This window comes from Rhinolophus sinicus, linkage group LG01, assembly GCF_036562045.2.
Source record: "Rhinolophus sinicus isolate RSC01 linkage group LG01, ASM3656204v1, whole genome shotgun sequence".
In the NCBI taxonomy this organism is placed as follows: Eukaryota; Metazoa; Chordata; class Mammalia; order Chiroptera; family Rhinolophidae; genus Rhinolophus; species Rhinolophus sinicus.
In genome coordinates, this window is record NC_133751.1 from 92,818,564 (window position 1) to 92,834,573 (window position 16,010).

A 16,010-nucleotide genomic window follows, 5' to 3' on the forward strand; every position below is an offset into this window, starting at 1 on the left:
GATTTAGGTCAACTTGTTTGATGTAGGTGGGACCAGGGATGAAGCAATAGGTCCAAAGTATAATTGTGAAACATTTAAAGAATCAAGAACACACTTTGTCAAGAAACAAACAAAAAAAAAACAGAAAAACTTTGCACTGCTATGACTCATGATAGCTCTTGCGCTTTTAATATCCATTGGCTAAAAACAAAACAAATTAAGAGAGAAAAAGAGAGCGAGAGAGAGAGAGAGAGAAAGAGAGAGAGAGAGAAGCAAAAAGATAGTGTATGGGGTTCGAATTTAATACAATAACACAAACGTACCACATAACTGAATAAAAAAATAAAATAATTAAATAAAGGCTTTTTTCCACCTATAATTAACTTCATTTCTCATTTTATCCATAAATGTCCCTGGTAGGGCAAAAAACAGATGGGAAAACTTGTTCTAACTATTTTTCTTTAGAATAAATGTTCAGTTTTTCATGATTTCTTTCAAATAGGCTTTTTCTTTATTTTTCTTTGTGTGGCATCTTGGTATAGTGAGAAGTTTATGCAAAATCATAGTAGCATTGAAGGGGTATCTGGTCTACATGTTGTTACCTGCTATCTCCCCTAGGAAGTCAGTGATGATGAAAGCTCATTTCACCTTTCTTTGGGCAATGGTCTCTGTCCTGTAAGCATCCACTCGGAAGTGCCTATAGCTAGTACAATTGATTGTTCTCTTGGGAGGAGAAACACACTGTGATTACTCACTGGGAGCCTGGCCATTCCCCTCTGCTGACACTACTTATTTACGAAGCACACATAAGGTGCTAACCATGTTCCAGGTACTATTCAAAGTGTGTCATATTTATACTTGAGTTAGTTTAATAACAGCCCTAAATGATAACACTATGAATAATCTCATATATATGATGGAATGGATGTCCAGTGAGGTTAAGTAACATGCCTAAAGTTACAGAGTTACTATGAGGTATGAGGCGTGATCATAAAATAAGGTGAATGTTTAAATAAATAAAAAAATTACAGTAGAAAACACATTTCCATTAATTCCCCTCAAAATATTGCCCACCTCACTTGGAACACACTTATCTTCTTGTTCTTGCCACTTTCTCAAGCAGTTCTGGAAGACACTCTTTCGTGTCATTACTTCATCCTCCATCATGACAACACTCCGTGTCACACATCTCTTCTGGTATACGGCAATTTCTGTCAAATGAAAACATTTTGGTGTGTCCTCATCCACCTTATTCACTGGATCTGGCACCGTGTGACTTCTGGCTCTTCCCCAAAGTCAAAATGACCATGAAAGGTAAACATTTTGAATCGATTCAGGACATCGAGACAGCCACACCAGCACAACTAAAGACACTCATAAAAGAGGACTTCTAGAACTGCTTCAGAAAGTGGCAAGAACAATGGGATAAGGGTATTTAAAGTGAGGGGGGGAGGGATTGTGAGGAGGATAAATGGCAATGTATCTTTTACTGTAATTGTTTGTGTGTTTTTTTTTCCATTTAACCATTCACCTATGTTTTGATCACACCTCATACTTGTATGACTGGATATAAACCCAAGCAGCCACTCTCTTGAGTGCACACATTAACACTCTGCTACCATGTCTCTAGGCTTCTTTTCACAACCCTCCAGTGCTACTAAAACCAGACTCCACTGCATTCTACTTCTCTTCTATGGCTTGGATCTGCCCAGACAGGTGCCTCTGTTACAGTGACACATCTCCTGAGACTTCAGCTGAACCCTAGGCAGGACCATCTACTCAATCCTCAGCTACTTAAAGGAGACTTAAAAATTTGAGTGTTTATTCAATACCATGTGCAGTCTACTTGGAAATAAGATCCTTGTCTCAGATTTTCTTCCTGCCTAAACACGTCTTGTTAGTATTTCTGTATCAATGAAGCTACTTTCATGAGCCTCAAAGAATAAATGAGACAAAATCTTTATTCACTTTAAGCTCCCCCTTCAATTTATGCTGGGGTGGGTGGTGGTAGTTGGCTTGTGCAGTGACCCTTCTCAGGGATTCACTTTGTATCATCTCCTCCAATCGGGCATTTAGGCTTATTTTTCAGGAACTCAAAGGCTTTCTACTCCTTCCTGTGGAAAAGAAACATTCCTTATATTTATACTTTTCAAATAATGACATATAGTAAGCTTTGTTCTTGAAGATTCTGAAATTTAAAAAAAAAAGAATCCTCTCTACAAGTAGCCTATTTTGGAGAACTATTATTTCTCAATTGACTCAAAAAATCTCATTAAAATTCAAAGATGATCAATTATGTCTTTATGGTTCTAGCCAACGCTATACAATGGCATTCCCCCTACTCATTTGGGGGAAAGGTAGGATTACGAGAGTAAAAGTGTACTGGTTTTATATCTCAAATATCTCTATAAAACTATTGTGTGTTAGACATCTCTTTTAAATATATTTCTACATTATTTTTCACAAAAGCATCTTCTTATAGTTGAGAGGGCTTGTTACTAAATGAATGGGATATTATTCCTTTAGTCTATGATCAATATTTGATGAAGTCTCCTAATAATAACCCTTGGCCACCTCCCTTGATCAAGACCTTATTTCTATCATCTATGTGAGAGAGTCTGGCTCACAGGTGTGGAACATTGATAATACATGGGCCTAAGTGGTACAAAGCAATTTCATACTGTGGGAAATTTGGCCTCCTGTAAAAAACAAAGGATGAAATAAGAGCGAATGTTTGCATCCTTAAAGAAAAGGTAGGATAAAGGACTAAAGTTTACTTTTTTCCACAATTAGGAAGCTATATTTTTGGATCAGTTGTTCTAAAACGGGCCAATACACACATTAGAAAATGAATTGATTTGGCTGAGAAAAATGTAGGAATCATAATTTTATATTGTCAGAGGAACCCTGGCAAGTGACAGCATAGACAATAGCAGCAACAATTTGATGGCAGCTCTCCAAAGATCTTGTTCCTGTTTGGAGCTCTCAAAATGTTCCAAATGGTATGAATGCTTTATTAACATTTAGGCCTCACGAGGTGGCTTCTTTCTGTGGATAAAAAACAAAAGCACTCAGGGATTCCAGTTCCACTCACATCTGTAGCTTCTGCTTTTGTCTAAATTTGATATTTTTGACAATACACCCTTCAGCAAAAAGCTTCAACAGCTTGTGTAATTATTAACATGAGTGCTACAAACCCTTTGTACTGTACTTAAGAGTTGCCAACCTTCACTGTCAGGAAAATCATGGAAAATTAAATTAGAACAATAGATGAAATAATGGATGTGAGGGAGTGAAATCCCTAAGTGCTTTGGTCATGCTGCTAATGAAGAAAGACTCCCTCTCCCTTTTCTCTCAGTTGTGAATGCCAGATCTCAACCATAAATGTGTACCTTATATACTGTTTCCTCTTTCACATAAGCTGCTAATGATTTCTTGAGTGGCTCCTTTAAAATGGCCTCTTTTAATACAGTGTTTCAAAACCACAGTTCAATTAACAGTACTGCTTTAAACAGGCCAACTTTCAAATTACCAAAAAAAGACAAAGATGAAAAGGAAACTGACAGAGCTGACCTGTCTTTAGAGTATGTGTCTAAAAGCATTTTTATATGGCCCTCTATTAAAAATTATACAAAGTGACCAATACAATGATGGTCCTACAAGAACCAATTGCATGAGGTAACATATTACTGATTGAGTTGGGAATAAAAGCAACTTCCTACAGAAACACTGAAGGAAATAATTCATGTAGTATTAAATATGATGAGCAGGGATTACTATATCTCTTGTAGAGCCTCCTTCATTTATTTTCTAATTTCATGTGAGCCTGTATATCAATTTTTATCAATTTCTAATTAATTGTGAAACATTAATATCAACAGAAGGGGAATATTATCATTTTCTAATTAAATATGAACCATCAATGAAAGATAAATGGAATTCAGTTTGTTGTCAATATTAATAAAAAAAAAGCTAGAGACATAATTGGAGAGTTCAAAGAAAATAATATAGAAAAATGGTTGAGGAAAGAGGTAATATTCATGCTTGAGAAAAACAGACCCAACCTGTTCATCACTCACATGAACTGAGTTAACATAACAACCTACTAAGTGTCTTTGGTACCATTACCAAAGAGCTTAGAAGTACAAGCTTAGCACTCAGCAACATGCTTCTTTTGGTGGGTAGCACAATGGCAGGGGAGAGCAGTGAGGATGGTAACAGAGTTGATCATATTGCTTGGTCAAATGCAGGCATAGTCTAGGAAAACAGATCTCAAGTATCTCAGAACAAAAAGCCCTCTTTTTTTTTTTTTAACATTTTTTAATTAGTTTCAGGTGTACAAAACAATGTAAAAGTTAAACATTTATCATTTATATCCCTCACACAGTGACAACCCCCCATCTACTACCCCTCTGACATCGCACAGAGCCATTACATTTCCACTGTCTCTATTACTAATGCTGTACTCCACTTCTTGTAAGCGTATATATATAAACTTGTAGTTGACATTTATTATTGTTCAGCTTCAGCTTCAGGTGTACAGTGCAGTGATCAGGCATCTACATCCTCCCTGAGGTGGTCTCCCTAATGAGACAGAAGGCTCTTACTAAGAGGCCCCATGTACCCCAATAATAAGGCTTAAATTTCAATTCCTTATTGGCAGTTTTAAAGACTGACCTGTTCTCTGAGGCTAATTCTCTCTTACAAGGATGTTAGTTGGTTTCCCTGTCCTAATTATTTCTGCATATTTTTTATTTTTAGATAGATTCAGCTTGTTCCTCCCTTGATAACATTATTTCCATCAATAAAGGAACAAATACATTATAAATCAGTCTGACACAAGGGGTAATCTTGAATTCCAACCCATTACCACTTCAAAGTCAAATTCATTCAAATTTTGGATCACCCTTGTGTTTCTCATTGTCTAAGACATTCCTTTATTGTTACATTTGACTTTATTCAATAAAAATTCAAATCTCTCCTCCCTTATCTTTGATATGAGCTCACCACAATTATACTAGTTACTAATATCCAACAAGAACTGTGTCATTTGTCATATCACCTGCCCAAGGTCATCTGAAATTTGGGTGAAGAGATTCTAGTCTATTCAAAATTGCACTAAAGTTACTAGCCAACACAATAATGAGAGAACAAGAATTAATTACATAATAATTGGAAAGGAATGCAAGACTATTCAGAGATGGAATGATTGTGTACTAAGAAAATCCTAAGGAATCTACCAAGAAATCTATCATCATAAGCATATTTAATAAGGTTACAAAGACAACATACAATTTTATTTGTGGTTATAAATAGTAACACGGAAGATTTACTCAAGACCTATTGAATACACTAAATTTACTCAAAATAATTTAAAACGTAGATTTGTAGTCACCAAAGTCTAGGAAATAAGCTACAATTCATCATCAATAAAATGAACGAATATTAAGTATTTTTTCAATAAATTTGATTCATATCGATTCATATTTTATACACTTCTTAAACCATCACTCAAACTTTTCCATTATCCAAGGAAGTTCCCTCATTCCCATTTCCTGGCAATTCCTACCACCATCCCAATATCTTGGGGCAACCATTGCCTGATTTCTATTATGGTAAATTAATTTTTCCTGACTTTGATGTCATATAAATTGATTCACTTAGAGTGTGTTTTTTATGCTTGTCTTCTTTTGTTTACCATAATACCCCTGAGTTTCATCCATGTTGCTCCATGTGTCTCTAAATTATTTGTTGTTCCATTCTTATGAATAAAACACAATTTGTTTCCAATTCCTGGTCTAAAAAACAGCCCAGTTCATGATTAAAGAATAGGCTGCTGCAAGCAGGAATTTTAACTGATCTTATATTTAGGCGGTGATAAATAATCCCGGGGGTCCTCACATTACTATGGCTTTCAGGGCCACCCAATATCGGACTGCCTCTGACAAGAGACAGTCAGGAAGTTCTCACTATTTCTGGGATTTTTTGTGATCTATATATAGATTCTGCAGTTGATGCCCTACATTCTAATTTTGAAACTTCTAACTAAGAGTATTTCAACCAACTGACACATGCAATGTTCCCCATAAAAATGAATAGATAGCTTATCAAAGAATTGGCTATAACACGTTTGTTATTAAATCCCATTTCCCACTTCTTCTATTATAAAAAAATACACTGATAAGAAAAAGGTTGTCATTAAAAGTAAATTAAATCTAATGTCCTCAATGTTTATCCATGTGACAGTAGCCTGTTATAGGATTTCTTTCCTTTTTAAGACCAAAAAATATATATATGTATATGTATTACCACATATATATAGACATATATATGTGGTTATATATATAATATCACATTTTGCTTATCTATGTAAATATACTTAACACTCTCAACTGTACACTTAAAAGTAGTTAAGATGGTAAATGTTATGTGATTTGTTTTTTACCACAATAAAAGACTAAAAAATAAGTTAATTCATTAAATATAAAGATATAAAGGAAAGTTCTCAATAGTAAAATGTCAAAAGATGTGGATAGAAGTTACTTTTGTAGTTTATTTTAAAAAATAATAATAAATCTCTGGGTTAGACTTTAAGTGATGCATTCAGTGCCAGAACTATAATCTGTTATTCTAACTCTATTTTCTAGCATCATTTGAATAAACTACAAATTTATTATGCTCATTACTGTGGAGTTTAAAATATAAAATATTAACACATATGTTAAATGGCAATATCATACTTCAAACGATGCCAAATTGCTGTACTTGAGGACTTGATTACTTGTCAGATAAGAAGATAAATGCTGTGATTTTGAAACAGCGAGAAGTCACTGTAGGATGAAAAGCCTGGAAAAGCTTCATACTGGAACAGAAACTTAAGTCAAGCTTTGAAAGGTAAGCATTAATTTGAGTTATTATCCAACCTTTTAATTATCGCTACCAGTACATATACATTTTACTTGTTATAAGCTTACTCATATGTTGACCATTTAAATTGGTCACAAATAGCAAATTTAGTCCAACCAATATTAAAGGAGTTTGTCATAGATATTCAATAAAGAACAATAGATATTGTTGGGAAAGACTTGAAATAAAAATCTTAGCTCTCAATACTTGACATTACCTGCAAGCGATGCCAATAGCGTCTGTTCACATCAATGAAACTAACCGTGATTTAAAATAGAACGAACCTGCAAGTGCCTGGACACAACTTGACTCTCAATAGCTAAATAAAGAAAACATAAACGGAAAATGATAGCACCGATATGAACACCTTCAGTTTGTTCAGAGGCAAAACACCGCATGAGATTTCAGTATTTATCTTTTCCTGACATCTGAATGTTGTCATAGTATTAAATTTAACAGCTGACTAAACGCAACACTCACAAGCTGATGGATGATAGGTAGTCATTGTTGAAGCCAAGCTTCAGAACAACATGTTTTACAGGGTACAGTATCCAATTTCCTGAAGTGACAGTTTTCAGGAGCTTAATAGCTAAAGGATAGTAAATTGCTAACTTCATGAGCATTTTTTGGCACAAACTTTTAGAAGCAATTTTCAAGGGAGTCATCTAGGATGAATGATACTGTACTTAGTGCAACATCGGCACACAACATGAAACAATCGTTGTGTGCAGAATATGACATGATATGACCTTAACTACAACTTGTGTGTAAGGAGAGCAGGAGATGATCATGTTACATGACGTACGTTTCATCCGTGCCAGGAGAAAAGAACTTCCAGCCATTGAACTCCTCTAAATTAGAAGGCTGGTATTTACTTAAAAGTCTAACGTCCTAGGATGGGAGTGTTTAAATTATTATTTATTTTTTTTTATGACTAACCAAACAGAGCTTTGTATCATGGAAAAGTGTGGTGCAATGTATTACTAATTCAGATGAGTCTCCTGCACACATGTCTTAAACTCAGGGAAGCGGCTGAGGCACTGAAGGAGTCATTTGTCATGTTCTCTCCAGAAAGCTCTTCCAACAGCTTCAGCCTCAAGGAAAATTTGTGTAAAAGAATGCAAATTGTGCAGCATAAATTAATCTTAGCTGGTGAGATATATAATTCAGAGGGAAGGGGCTCCATTTTTCTTTGAGCTAAAAAAGACAGTATATTAATACTTACTCATTGACTTGCTCTTTTACTTACCTTCTAATTAATCTGTTACACAGAAATAACTCCCTTGCAACATTACTTTCTATGTAACCTGAAATACTTTGAGAAATATAGACATTCAGTAATCTTTAGAAGGTAGAAATATAGGTGGTTAAGAATTGGAGATCTGGAGTCGTGTATCTACCATTAAATTCTAGGTGTGCCATGTTATGTCTGTGACTCTGAGTCAGGTCAACTAACTTTTCTGTGCATTCATTTCCTTATTTGTAAAATTAAAATATTGTTATTATGTATGTCATAAACTACTAAAGAGTTTGAATATATTAGCACATGTAAAACATATTCAGACAAAACTATCACATAGGAAGAGTCGATAAACATTTGCTTTATTGGCTAATATGTGGATCTTTTCTCATGTGTCATGTATCAGACAGATTGTTATGGGAATCAAAATGTAAGGAATAATGTAGATAATGATATTCAATTTTACTGTGCTGATATTACAGACTGGTATTGCTATGATGATAGTATTCAAATTGAAAATTTTAAACCGTGATGCCATTAGGCGCTGATCCTAAAATTCTAAAATTAGTTTTGAAATGACAAATTAAGTGGCAAATTAAGACAGGATGCGGTAAGGGAGGGGGACCAAATGGATGGGAGGTAGTAGTAGAAGGAACTTCAAGAAAACTCTCTTGCACAGCTCATATGAATTATCCAGGGCATCCTCGAGGGGTATGTCAGGGATGTCTAAAGAATCTCATGATATGCGACATCATATCTATCAGCCTGAGACATCTGGGCAAAGAGAGAACTGAGACTTATATTTGGAAAGTAACTGCCCTTCCAAGGCTGGCAAGGTAAAACATGTAACTGTGTGTCTCTCATGTGTCGGCCAAACATGGAAGTCAATCTAGATTCATTTTAAAAAGAATTTAATCCAAGAGAAAGTCTGTCAGAGAATGTGAAGAAAACCCTTGGGAATAAGAAGCTAAGGAAGACCAAAGAGCCAGCTAAAGGTGAGAAATCCTCTATCCCATGAGGGCTGCAGATAGAGAGAGCCAGCAAGGGACTTCTGAAGATTGCATGACATTACCAAAGACCACAGAGTGAGCTTCAAATGTCTCCCATTTACAGAGAGCCAAAGTCATCGTAAGATAGTTTCAGTTAGGTGAGAACATTCCCTTTCCTCTCTCCAGGTATCCCAACCGGAGAGGGGTCCGTCACTATACCGAGTAAATGAGTAAATATGGTATAAGGACGCCAAATACATCTCCCTCCAAAAAGTAAAGAAGCCACCAGCAACCAAGATCTAGATGAAAAGAGGTACTGGGAAAGGCCTGCTCTTGAATAAAGATGAAAGTGTTAAATACTTCAGAAACAACATTCCACTTTTGGAACCAAGACCTCATTTTGTGAATAAAATAACCGTGGGATTCCTTATTACCTAAGAGTGACAGAAAAATCATGAGGCTTGCCAGAGTTGTCAGTGAGTGGCAGAAGAAAAATGTTTCCCTAAGTGAGGGGCAGTGGGAGACAAAATTATAGTTGCATTTTGATGACACCACACTACTTCACTTGTTCAACTCAGCCGGTCCCCCTAATATCAATAGTATTATGTGTCGTGGACAAATACTCCTTGGCTCTCATGTGGGTAGTTTCTCCTACCCACATGACCGTGCTTTTTTTAATGAGAAATTTGCCCTTCTCCCATGTTTATACATGCTATTACTGTGAAAAGTATTCTATCCTCAGCTCCAAGAATGTATACTGTGATTGGCTTAAGCCAATCAACATATCACATCTCTCTGGTCAATAAGAGACAGGTTTGTGAATCGAGTTCTCAGGAAATGCATTTGTGCCATAGGTATTACAGTTAGAGACGCCACTCTTTCCTCTATCTAAAGATGACATGGGAGAATGTGGAGTATGAAACTGCTGTAATCACTTAACTAATACAGTGGAGAACCCTTAGCTGTGTAACATGGGATGTGAGCATAAAACTAACCAAAGAAGGCAGACATTGTATGAGCTCCTATAGAGAGGTTAAGCTCTCTTGATGTTTTAGTAAATTAAAGCAGTCAATTTTACTTCTTCTTTAATCCAATCTGAGACATTTTTGTGTCATTTCTAACGTATGCTCTCATAAAGAATTTGAGAATTTTTTGGTCACTGAATAAGAACCTAATATTTTTTTTCTTAACAAACATATGAGTATTCTAGCAGGTTGTTTTTTATTCCCCAGCAAAATTGTACTATTAAAATAAGAGCCTGGTTTCCCAGAGTTTTTACAATCAGATGTATATGTCCTGAATTATTTATTTCTCTGCAAATAACTCCTGTTATATTAGAGTGAAACCTTTATACACATTTTAAGAATTAAAACAAGCAGAACATTCTGATTTTAGCTTCATCAAAACTCTTGCCTGAAGTCAATCCTCTGAGGATAAGTGAGAAAAAAAGCAGTCATTTTATAAATTAAAATTGAAGTCACATGTTAAACTAATTCAAATAAACTTAAAAAGGCAAAAACAAATTTGTATAGATAAAATATAAAGCCACTGAGATTTGAATGGAAAGCCTACTTTAATTCTACCCTCCCCCAAGTCTCTTTATATTATACTACTGTTTGATTTGGCACAGTTGATTTCTAATCCTTTATTTCTTATTCATTACAAATCAACATAATTGCTAAATGTTTCCATTTTTGGATACATTATTTGATATTTGAAGTTATTATTTTCTCACTCATAATATGCAACAAATTAACATCAATCCTCAGAGATTTTACTGGATTTCTTTCTGCCTTCTTTTCAAAACAATTCCTGACCTCTAGTTCCTATAGATTCAGAAAATAACACATCTTCTATTTTGCTCTGATAGTTGCTTTGTTTTGCTCCGCTTTCTGGCATAAATATTAGGCTTCACCTTATGGTCCTTAAGGAGTAACTTCTTCCAATTTCATGTCTGAATAAATAATGTTGGATAGAGAATTTTAACATTTTTAAAACCAATTTTAGTGTAGAATATATTTTAATGCAAAGACATGAAAAATATAGTAATCCTTATTATTTAAATAAATCCATAATAATGAGAATATCTCTTTTCTTAGGCTAGCAAGATTTAAATAACAATATTTGAGAGACCATATTTTTAGGTCATTTACAAGAATTTTTATTTATCAGGAAACTGAAATTTATTTGGACTTGAAAGTCAAAATGACCTATACATACCAATATCATTAGCCCAGAAAAATTGTGTAGTGAGTTATTTCCCTGTCAGAGCCCATGAGCTAGGCAAAGATGAGCTACAGTAAGGTCTGATTAGGAAGTCACTGGAGAAAAGTATTCATGAAATGGCCTTTGTATAAAACAATACAGCTACTTGAATGGAAGATTTAAAATATATGCTGTTTCAATTTTCATCCCTCTAAGTATTTCAAAATTTAGACATGAATATAAATCTAACACGTAACCAAATTAAATTTTGGGGAACTCCTTGTTTTCCCTTCTTGAAGGCAAACTTACCAATTCCTGATTTGAAAAACAGCCCAGCTCATAATTAAAGAATAGGCTGGTGCAAGCAAGAATTTTAACTGATCAGGTGATAAATGATCCTGGAGTCCTGACATCAATATGGTTTTCAGGGCCACCCAATATCAGACTGCCTCTGTCTGACAAGAGACAATCAGGTAGTTCTCACTATCCCTGGGATTTTTTGTGGTCTATATATAGATTCTGCTGTTGATGGCTTACATTCTAATTTTGAAACTTCTAACCAAGAGTGTTTCAACCAAATGTCACATGCAATGTTCCCCATAAAAATGAATAGATGTTTTATCAAATAATTGGTTATAACACTTTTGTTATTAAATCCTATTTCCCACTTCTTCTATTAGAACAAAAATACACTGATAATAAGAAAAAGGTTAAATCAGTAAAAATAAATTAAATCCAATGTCTTCAATGTTTATCCATGTGACAGTGGCATGTTATAGGATTTCCTTCCTTTTTAAGACCAAATAATATTTGATTATACATAGATATACATATATTATATATATATATATATATATATATATATATATATATATATATATATATATATATATATATATATAAAGAGGGTGTCAAAAATTTATACACATTTTAAGATAGGAAAATAAACTGTATTAATTGTAATACTCAATATATACCAATAACAAAAGATGAATACAAGTCACATTTGACTTCTGCAATTACAAGAGGTGCTCAAAGTGGTTAGCATCAGCATCCAGATACTTCTGATTACAGCAAACTAGTGCTTGAGCATACATAACATCTGTGAAAATATATGTACATTTTTTGGCACCCCCTGTACATCACATTGTGTTTATCTATGTAAGTATATTTAACACTCTGAACTGTACATTTAAAAGTGGTTAAGATGGTAAATTTTATGTGATTTTTATTGTGTTTTTTATTACCGTAAAAGACTCAAAAATAAATTAATTCATTAAATATAAAAATATAAAAGTCCTCAATAGTAAAATGGCAGAAGTTGTGAATAGAAGTTAAATTTTTTCACAAAGAAAATACGTACAGGACAAATGCATCATAAAATTGTCATAGCTTATAAATAACTTTTTCAGTTTCTCCCTAAAGAGATACTAGGGTGACACAGTGAGATAATATATGCAAGTCTTTAGAACAGTGACTGGCCTATTAAATTGTCCATCAAGGTTAGATGATATTATTAGGCATAGGATTTAGAACTAGAGTACGAGTGGGAAGAACATTTTAAAAATAAAAATAAAAAACATCGAGTGTCATACCCAAGTAACTCAAGATTTAAGAAGTCATGGTACTAAGTGTAGAAAAATATAGGTCCTAAAACATTGCTGGAAGGGTAAATTTGTATAGCCTTCTTAGAAATTAATTTGATAATGTGTTCTCAAACCCTTAAAGAGTTTTCTTATCCTTGACCCAGTAATTCCATTGCAAAAACTCAATCTTTAAGAACTAATGAGATATGTAGGAAAATGTTCACTGCTATTACATTTATACAAGTAAAAACTTAGAAGACAATTATAGCTTGCTATGAATAAGAATGTTTTATTTCATTTATACACACTTAATGCAGTCTATTTCTCTGTACAGAAAAAAAACGGCATTAATGATCAAATAATGAACTTTGCCGCTTATTCATATTTAATGATGTTGGTCACTTAGTGTATTTAATAATAGCATTCTTAATATGTTAAAATGACTGATTTAAATTGTATGGAGTATCATTTTAAATAAAAACACAGAGAAAAGTTTTTATCTGTGGAATCACCATGGCGCCAGATACATATACCCTGAAAACTGGAGGGCTTCAAGGCGCTCATTGCCGCTCAGTGTAGTGGGGCTCAGGTCCGCGTGCTCTCTGCACCACCCCACTTCCATTTTGGTCAAACCAATTGCACCCCTGAATTTCTCTGTAAATTTCTACGTGGCAAGTTTCCAGCATGTGAAGGTGACGATTCTGTGTTCGAGAGCAATGCCATTGCCGACTCCGTGAGCAGTGAAGAGCTTCAGGGACGTTCTTCAGGGGCAGCAGCACAGGTGGTACAGTAAGGGAGCTTTGCTGACAGCGACATAGTTCCCCCTGCCAGTACCTGGGTGTTCCCACATTGGGCATCATGCACCACAACCAGCAGGCAACAGAGAAGGCAAAGGAGAAAGTGAGGTCAATTCTGGAGCTACAGGATGCTCATCTGAAGACGAGGACTTTTCTGGTGGGCAAATGTGTGACACTGGCTGACATCACGGTTGTCTGCACCCTGCTATGGCTCTAGAAACAGGTCCTGGAGCCTTCTTTCTGCCAGGCATTTCCCCATACCAACCGCTGGTTCCTCACCTGCATTAACCAGCCCCAGTTCTGGGATGTCTTGGGAGAGGTGAAACTCTGTGAGAAAATAGCCCAGTTGATGCTAAAAAATTTGCAGAGAGCCAGGCTAAAAAGGACACTCCACAGAAGGAGAAAGTTTCTCAGGAGGAGAAGCCAAAACCCCAGGTTGAGCAGAAAGAGGAGAAAAAGGCAGTTGCTCCCGCTCCTGAGGAGGAGATGGACAAATGTGAGTAGGTGCTGGCTGCTGAGCAGAAAGCCAAGGACTCCTTTGCTCACGTGCCCAAGTGTGCCTCTGTGTTGGATGACTTTAAGCACAAATATACGGAAGCGCACAGAGAGTGTGTCCTCGTTGGAGAACGAGGACACACTCTCTGTGCGCTTCCATATATTTGGGAGCACTTCGATATGGATGGCTAGTGCCTGTGGTACTCTGAGTACTGCTTCCCGCAAAAGGCTCACCCAGACCTTCAGGAGTTGCAACCTCATCACTGGAATGTTCCAGTGATTGGACAAACTGAGGAGGAATGCCTTCGCCAGTGTCATCCTCTTTGGAACCAACAATAGCACCTCCATTTAGGGAGTCTGGGTCTTCCCAGGCCAGCAGCTCGCCTTTCCACTGAGTACAGATTGGCAGGTGGACTACAAGTCATATGAGGGCAGACAATTAAGTTCGCAAACTCGTCCTGGAAGAAGTGCTACATACCTCATTACTGAATCACTGCGGTCACCTTCAAAGTACTCCCCTTGGGAAGCTATGCACCAACACCAGTGCCTAGTCCACACTCAAAGCAATTTTGGAACTCTTTTTCTGGAATGGCCATCAGAGCTGTCATCGTGTTACCCTTGATGTCCTGAATGTCATCAAAATATCTTCCTTTTAATATTTCCTTTATCTTTGGGTAAAGAAAGAAGTCATTGGGAGCCAGATCAGGTGAGTGGGGAGGGTGTTCCAACACAGTTATTTGTTTACTGGCTAAAAACTTCCTCACAGACAGTGCCGTGTGAGCTGGCACCTTCTCGTAATGCAAGAGCCATGAATTATTAGCAAAAAGTTCAGATTGTTTTCATCTAACTTTTTCACACAGCCTTTTCAGCACTTCCAAATAGTAAACTTGGTTAACTCTTTGTCCACTTGGTACAAATTCATAATGAATAATCCCTCTGATATCAAAAAATGTTAGCAACATCATTTTGACTTTTGATTTAGACTGATGGAACATATTTGGTGGTGGCGAATTGGCTGACTTCCATTGTGTAGTTTGATGCTTTGTTTCAGGGTTGTATTGGTATGCCCATGTTTCATCACCAGTGATAACATGGCCAAAACATCACCTTGCCTCTCCAAAAGGTCTTGGCAAACTTCGACTCTCCTTTGCTTTGGTTCATCAGTGAGTTCCTTGGGGACCATTTTTGCACACACCTTTCTCATGCCAAGATTTTCAGTTAAGATTTTCCTAACTGTTTTTCTATCCGTATTTACTTGGTCTGCTATTCTTTTCACAGTCAGCCGATGATTTTGATGCACAATTCAATGAATTTTTGCAATGTTTTCACCAGTTCTGCTCGTTACTGGCCGCCCTGACCTCAAGTTATCAGTGACGCGTTCTCTCCCCTCAGAAAAATGATTAATCAATTTGTACATTGCCGTTTTCTTCACGGTATTATCCCCATAAACTTGGACTAACATGTCCCTAATTTCATTTCCACTTTTGCCAAGTTTAACAACAAGTTTAATGTTTGTTCACTGCTCTAATTTAAGCTCAGATATTCTCACGATGGCACACAAACTACGCAACAACAATAATGAACGTCATTTAGCAAGACACCACCACACGTCGACACAAACACAGCTGTGAGACACTGATATACCAAGGTTATGAAACCTTATAGAGCTGTTTGTACGGTGCTGCCAATGTAAGTGCATGGTGGCAAGTTCATGGACATAATTGTCAGACTTGTATTATGTATAATCCGCAGGCAATTGTTTTGAAACTGATTCTATAACTTAAAGTTACTTGAAACATTTTATTTTATGATT

At 35.9% G+C, this 16,010-nt stretch overlaps 1 pseudogene across 1 annotated transcript in view; it reads left to right on the plus strand.

Moving 5' to 3' along the window:
- Positions 1-16,010, plus strand: part of LOC109457250 (elongation factor 1-gamma) — a 151,191-nt pseudogene that overhangs the window by 7,537 nt on the left and 127,644 nt on the right. The window contains exon 3 of the transcript XR_012493962.1: positions 13,429-14,707. The product of XR_012493962.1 is annotated as an elongation factor 1-gamma (transcript). The remainder of the gene's footprint in view (positions 1-13,428; positions 14,708-16,010) is intronic.